We start from the raw sequence: 7,412 nt of genomic DNA, 5'->3' as shown, positions 1-7,412 counted from the left end.
GTTATGCTGCAGAGTGATAGAGATTTTGGGGGGTTTTATGGGAGTCTGGGGATTTGGAGGATGTAGGATTTTCCCTACTGGGGGGAACGAGAGAGAAGCAGTGCTCATCCCAGCCCAACTGCGGTAACGGGGAATGAAAGCAAAACTGATGGTGAAAGATTCCAGGTGGGGAGCAGTAACACACAAGGCCCAAAAAGGGCCAGAGATCAGCAACGTTTGCTCTGTCTCCGAGACACTGCATTTCTCCGCGGAGCCGTCCCTCTGTGGGGACGACACCTTTAAAACATTTTAAGAGAACCGGAGGCAAGTACCGGTGAGGTGACTTGATACGGCTGCAGCAGGAGTCAGCGGCAGGGCAGGTCTCGACGCCCAGACCCTTCGGTCCCAGAGCTGCGCCTTAAAAAGATTTCAGCTGTGTCGCCTCCCTGTTTGGCCGAGGGGAAGCAAAACTGCTTTGCAATGCAGAGAACGAAGATGAAGGCATCAAAGAAGCAGCATCCTTACTCGTAATCCAACACCGGGGCTCCTCGGGGAGGCTTTCTGATCCAGCGCTGGCTGAGCTCCATCCTGCGGTTCCTTCTAATGGCCATTGGCAAGGACAGACCCGGTACTAATGGGGCAAAACGCTCTCTGAGGTCCCAGCGCCAGCTGAGTCTCAGGGTCCGAGCCCTTCCCTCGCAACACGTACACCCCATCTTTGGAACTCGTGGTTTGCCAGGCTGCCGGCTCAGTGAAAACCCCGGCTCTGCCAGCCGTGGTGGGCAGGAACCCTTCAGGCCGGGGACCGGCGCAGAGCGGGAGCTGTTCCCAAGCAGCCCCGCCATGACCCGGTTCTTGCTTTGCCCTGCTCCCGCAGGCAGTTCTCCACCCCCAAGAACCAGCGATAAAACGGCTGTTGGTCTAAGCACAAGGTTATTTTCTAGGACGTTAACCAGGCTCCTCAGAAGCCAGCTTGCAAGAGACCCATGAAGAGCGAAGACACCTGACCAGAATGCAAACGCAGAGCCAGAAACTTTACACCTTTTTTTTTTTTTTTTTTTATCTTTGAAAAATAGCTTTAAAGAAAGGGTTAGCTCAAACCAGTGCTAGCACCCTGAGTGGCTGTTGGCTTTAGAAAACAAGCAGTTTCAGCAAAAATATCAAATGACTGCCATCTAGAAAGCTCTTCTTTTCGGTATCTCAGCTAGTCACATCTCTAAATAAAACATTCAAGCTGCAATACAACACAACTGTTTTGCAGGGGCTAATAAATAAATGAAAAGTCTTTACCAAGCCTGCTTTTCTGTAGAAATAATACCCTTAACATCCTAGAATTATCTCCATCTACGTCTGGCTAGGACTTCAAATCAATAAATCGTCTCCTCATCCTCGGATTAGCTCAGTCAGATAATTTCGAAAGCAGCGGCAGCAGTTCCCTGCTATTAGTCCTAACAGCTCTGCCAGCTGAATTAACAAGATCCCCCTTGTTATCCGAGGACAATCACACCCTGCCAGTGTCCTTGGGTAATAATTTGCACTGACCTCGACAACAATTTGCAGTAGTCTGAGAATCGGCTGCGATGCAGGTTTCCTTTCCAGGAACAGTAACTGCCTGGCATTTACTCTTCGCACACCCAGCATGGCTTTCTCTGGCAAGAGCCGGGATGCGAGAACATCAGTTGAGGGAAGCAGCCCTGATTTATGGCACAGGGAGACCTGGCCTTGCCAGGCCAACGGCAATCAAAAGCCAACCAGTATGAGACACTCGAGAGAGGAGAGCTGGCTAAAAGGAGATGGTAACAGTAGATTTACCGATGCACCTCTTGGTCCGGCCACCTCTCTCCTCTGCTGCGATCCCTCAAACGTCTGTGAGCGAAGAAGTCGGGGCTCCCCTTTTCAGTCTTACAACCATGCAGCTCCTGGGGATCTGTCCTGCATTGCAGTGGGTTTCCACTTCACATCTGTGCAGGCTCTTCACCAGGGAGATCCTCAAAATGTGGCACTTCTGCTCAGAAATCTAACGTGTCAAAATTACGTATTTATAAAGTTTAATATTTGGAATTAAATTTCTGTTAAACCTCTGGCAAAAAAAACCCCACCTGTTTACGAAAAACTGGAGGCAGATGCCATGAATCCTGGATGCCACGACCCAAAAGAGGGTCCCCGTTACTGGCAGGGAAGCCCAGCGAGGCATTGAGGGCTTCCTGGCTCTGCACGCGGCTGGTCCTCCTCTCTCCGTGTTGTTCTTGGGCTTCCAGCTCCACACAGGCAGGCCGCAGCTGCCATGCCCTTGACCCTGGTGGGATGGCCTCTCTTCAACAGAAACCCGGGTGTCCCCAAGGGGACAGCAGCGTGGGCAGGGACACGGGGGTTCGTGAGCCCCAGATCCGTGGGGAGACAAAACTTCCCACCCATACTCACCAGGGTTTGGGGGAGTCCCTTCCCAAGTTTCCACGCAACTGACCGAAGCAGTGAAACGTTCTGGTTTATCTACTGCTACAAATTAAAAGGTTTTGCCAAAGCAGCATTTCCTGCTTCATTAGAAAAAATTTTAACGGTTTTCCCATTTTGCTTTTTCGTTTAGAAACAAGCCCCAGCCCCTTGTCCACCAAGACAAAGCTGAACCAGCCCCGGCACTGAACCAGGCGCAGCCTTCGGCACAGACCTGATGCCAGCTTTCCCTCGCCGTGCTGCCTGCAAGGGACGTGCAAAACCTGATTTGACACATTAGAGCGACAGAGACAGATAAAACCGGCCTGCTGGTGCAGAACTTAACCCCTCGAAGCCTTTTGGACACCCCTGAGCTGGCAGAGGGAGTTGATCTGGACCAGCGCTCCATCTTACGGGGCCATGGCATTCTTGGATTAGCACAAGGTGCCCTAAAGCTGGATTTACTCTATCACCGAACCATGGCCTCAGAAAGCCTCCTGCCCCTTTCACACCTTAACAAGGGCTTATCATCTGGCTTAGTCTCAGCTCTGCTGGCTCAAGCACCCTAAGAGGAGCGCTCAGATCCTTTCACTGTGGTTCCTGGGAAGTCTGAGCACTCGCTGCTTCCCTCCGTCTTTCTTCCAAAGCTCTGCCAAAAGGAGCTTCCCTCTGCAGAGTCCTTCTCTTCTGGCATCCCAACGTGCTGCTGGAGGGTCGAGTGCTGCCAAGCAGCCGTTCTCTGCTCACCGTTTGTTGTCTCCCACCGTTACTGATGTTCTCGGTAACCACACATGTTCTCCAGCCACAGTCCCCACTTTGTCTCTTCTCTTGCTGCCATACGGAGCACCCCTTCCTCCTTTTAAAGGAGTGGCAATCATTTCTGTCATCTAATTCTCGAGAAAAATGCCAATTCTTCTGTTTTAAAATCAACTCTGCTCACTCCACAGCAATGCCTGCGGCAATAAACCCAGGGAGCATAAACAGCAAACCACACGGTGCAGTGGATGACACCTCACTTCTCAGAAATCAAGCTATTCTTATGAAGAAAGATGTGAAATTAATAATGGAGTATGTATTTTAAAAAAATCCTATAACCTTTTGTATGATCAGCCTCTCAATGTCTCTTCATGCAAGCTTACTCAGCAAGTTAATCCGAGGTTGTTGCTGTTTTCTGTCCACACTTGATGCCTGCAGACAGAGTGCCCTCACTTCATCGCTCCCCTGTGTTAAGCAGGAAGGAGGCCCCAGTCTTAGAGAAATTAATTAGTGCAGTAATTTGCCCAGGACACAGAGGTGAAGCCGAATTTGGCCCGCTCTGCAGGATTCAGCTGAGTAAAAAAGACAAATAGCTGTGCTATGGGATTTAAAAAAGCTGCTGTCAGCATTCCCAATGCAACTAGACCTGGAAATGCAGTTGTCTTTCAATAAACAATGGAAAAAGGAGAAGCAATTACAGTAGACAAAACTAATTACACCAGAGCAGAAGCATACCTCACAGCAATTGCTCTTGAATCTGCATTAAAAAAGAAAAATCTAAAACAAAACCCACTCCATTAAAAAAAGGCAAAAAATTGGGAGTGGCATAAAACCAATTTCAAAATAGAAGGGTACTTCATCATGCAGCTCATAATGCACAGATTTATCTTTGTAAAGATAAGTCTTTAAAGATAAATCTTTGTAAAGATAAGTCTTTAAAGATAAATCTTTGTAAAGATAAATCTTCAGGTGATGCTGGCACACAGGGGCACAGAGAATTTGTCCAGGGAGGCCAACGTCAGAGCAGGAAGCAGAACTGAGCTCCCAGCTCCTCAATCCAACGTTTTAACGTGACCGTCTCTTCCCCGATCGGGCCCATTTCACGTCCGTCTCGCCAACGCCACAGCCACGACCGCTTTTGTGTCGACTGGTAACGCTGCTCGCTCAGCCCAACCTCTTCCTTCAAAGCATCTGGTTCATTTTGTTTCTGTCCTCACTGCAAATCCAGAACGCACGATAAAATACTCTATTTTCATGCAGTGAAATCCCGCAGGTCGAACTGTAACCGCGTCTTTCCTGAGCCATTCTCAGCCGTGTGACGACACCCGGGCGTATTAGGGATCCAGCCCCGAGCCCCAGCCTCAGCCGCACGCTCTCTCCCAGCAAGCACTCGGAAGAGGACCCAGAGTCTCCTCCATCTGTGGGTATCTACACCGCCCGTTCTGCATCCAAGTGCATTTTTCGTATGATGTATTTAGGCGCAAGAAGAGCTGGGGAAACCATCTGTGGAGCTCAGCTTGCAGATTTGAGGTTGAATAGCAAAGACGAAGCACTAAAAAGGCAAGCTTAACCGCGTCTCCTGTTCTTCACAGCAAATACTGGATGGCTCAGGGGAGTATTTAAGAGATATTCACATGGTTACGTTTTTCACGGGTGAAATGATGTCAGAGAATCCAGAGCCTTCTCTAAAGTCCATTTAATCCTTGGCCACTGCCCAGGCTGTTGAGCAGCAGCGACAGTTTTTGTGAGAGGCAACGCCTGCTCAATAGAGCTGGATGGAGATCGCCGGGCCCGTTTCCTCCACCGTGCCCCCTTCCAATACCAGCTGTGAAATTTAGAAGACAGCAAAAGAGGGTTTTGAACAAAGTGGCGGAAGAACCGCTGCTTAACACATTCGAGACAGGCCAAGAGGCTGGAAAATTGATTGCAGGGAGCAAACTTGAAACGGGAAGAGGAGAAGGAACGAGGTCGGGCTGCAAACTGATCTGGCAGACACCACAACGTGCCTCATTCACTGGTGACGTGGTCTGGACTCAGGATTTGAAAGCCTCCCCAAGCCGTTCCCAACGTACAAAGCAGCCAGTCTCTATAGTATGTGTTTTTTTCCAAAGCGTTTTTGGGAACAGGAACAAGGCCACGTCAGAACATTGGGTTTTGGGGACTGTTAAGGAGGTACAATTTGAAGCCTCTCCGTGTCGGACCTAGGAGACTCCAGAGTGGCTGAAGCCGTAATCTGGGATCCACAGACAACACAAAGCTGTTTCAGAAAGTGTTTGCTTTTGGAAAGGTTTCTGGCTGATTTAGAAGCTTTTCTTTGCAGGGAGTGCACACAGAGAAGTACAGAGAACGAAGCGGTCAGCCTGGAGAAGAGAAGGCTCAGGGGGATCTCACCAACGTCTATAAATACCTGCAGGGCGAGCCAGGCTCTTCCCAGTGGGGACCAGTGACAGGACCAGAGGCAATGGGCACACGCTGGAACACAGGAGGTTCTGCGACTCGGCGATCCTTTTCCAGGTGACAATCTCATCAGCTTTCAAACAAAGCAGCGCCATATACTCAGACAGAAAACTCGGGGATGGCTGTATACAAGAAATAGTTTTAATAATTTACTAGGAGATTCTTTTTTTTCACTCAGACCGTCTCAGTTTTATCCCCCACTGGGTCTGCTGTATGGGATATAAACTCAATCGTCGTCCGCTACAGATAAAAATAATCCCAGGGTGTATTTTTGAGGGGAGGGAGGGTTGAGCTTTCCCTTAAGACACAGAGCCCATCCCAGCACGTTAACCGACAGCCTGGCTACCTGCTGCCTCGGCTGCCTGTAGTTCTTCTTCAGCTTGTGAAGGAAAGCAGAGCTGTAACACGGTTGTACCCAGACTCCGCACACAAACGCTGCTGTGTTGAAATGGTGAGCGACTGCCCTTGTACTTCAGCAAACCCGTTATCATCCTCCTCTCCTTGCTGCGAACAGAGGCGGTTATTCACCGCACGTCTGGCGTTCAACTCCACTAACCACACAGAGATTTCCTACCTTCTCCAGTCCGGCCCCGGTATCACTGCAGTGCTTTTATTTTCTGGATGAAATGACCTGCATTGCAGAGGCTCGCTTGCTACAGTGATCCTTCCACCAGATCTGTAATCCTCAATCCCCCTGGGTAACGCCTGGAGTAGGAAACTACTTGGTATAGTAAGCACGTCAGCATTTTCCTAGCTGCATTTTTTTATTGGCTCATTTGCTGCATCCCTGACTTCAGTTTTCTTTCCTTTTATCCATAACTATCCCCAACCTCCCCCTCTGCCTTGGACCGAACTCTCACTGTCCCCAAGCTCACCTCTTGAAGCCAGAGCCGGCCAGACATAGGGTAGAAGCGGGTTGCATGCTCCTTCCCATCATTTTTATGTAGGGCAGCAGATCTGCAAACGGAGGAAACGTGAGCAGACAGGACTCTTTCCATGGCAGCAGCATCTCCCTTCCCAAGCTTCCTGGGAGGCTCAGTGGAGGGAAAGGCTGATGAAGGCAGCCTTTCCTGCTCCTCCTGCCTCTGCCGTGCTGAGATTTGCAGGTTATGAATTACAGGGACCTCGCTTGCTGGAAAAGCAAGCAGGCAAAAAGTGCAAGATGCAGAGCAGCCAGTCCTCCATGTTATATGCAGAGAAGGAAAAGATCCTTTATTTGGAGAAGAGGGTGGGGTTTTTGTTCTTCTTTTTCATCACTATTAACAGTGAGAGATACTTGCGTGATATGGGAAAGAGAACTCACCCACGTGCCTGGGCTTACTATCTCCATGAAATAAACAAAACCAAAACCCGGCACAATTAATTTGTAGCAAGGTACATTACATCATTTACCCCCCCATCACTCTGTCCAGTCTCAGTCTCATTATCCTTTTTGAAAATCTGGGAACCAGAGCCATCGGAGGAAACCCCGACTCTAACAGAGAGGGCAATGGTCCTACTGCTGACTTCCAGAGACCAACATTTCAACCTTGGTGCTGGGCAAGTTCCCCGCACTGCTTCTCTAAATATCCCAAGTGGAACAGACAAACCACAGCGCCTTTGTTTTTCCTCAGCACCATTTTTTTTCCCCTCTAAATGGCCGCTGCATGCTGTTAAAACCGCAGCCATCTCCCACTTGCAGGCAAACGGCAGCGACGGGGGCTTGCCACTCCGTTGGGAAAGCACTTCAGGGTGAAGAGATTTTCATGGAAATAAGTTATGCTCATGTTAATGGCAAGAATGATGCAATC

The sequence above is a fragment of the Cariama cristata genome, unplaced genomic scaffold, assembly GCF_000690535.1.
Source record: "Cariama cristata isolate BGI_N322 unplaced genomic scaffold, ASM69053v1 scaffold1948, whole genome shotgun sequence".
In the NCBI taxonomy this organism is placed as follows: Eukaryota; Metazoa; Chordata; class Aves; order Cariamiformes; family Cariamidae; genus Cariama; species Cariama cristata.
The sequence above is the reverse complement of the archived record's forward strand: the minus strand, read 5'-3'. Positions refer to the sequence as shown.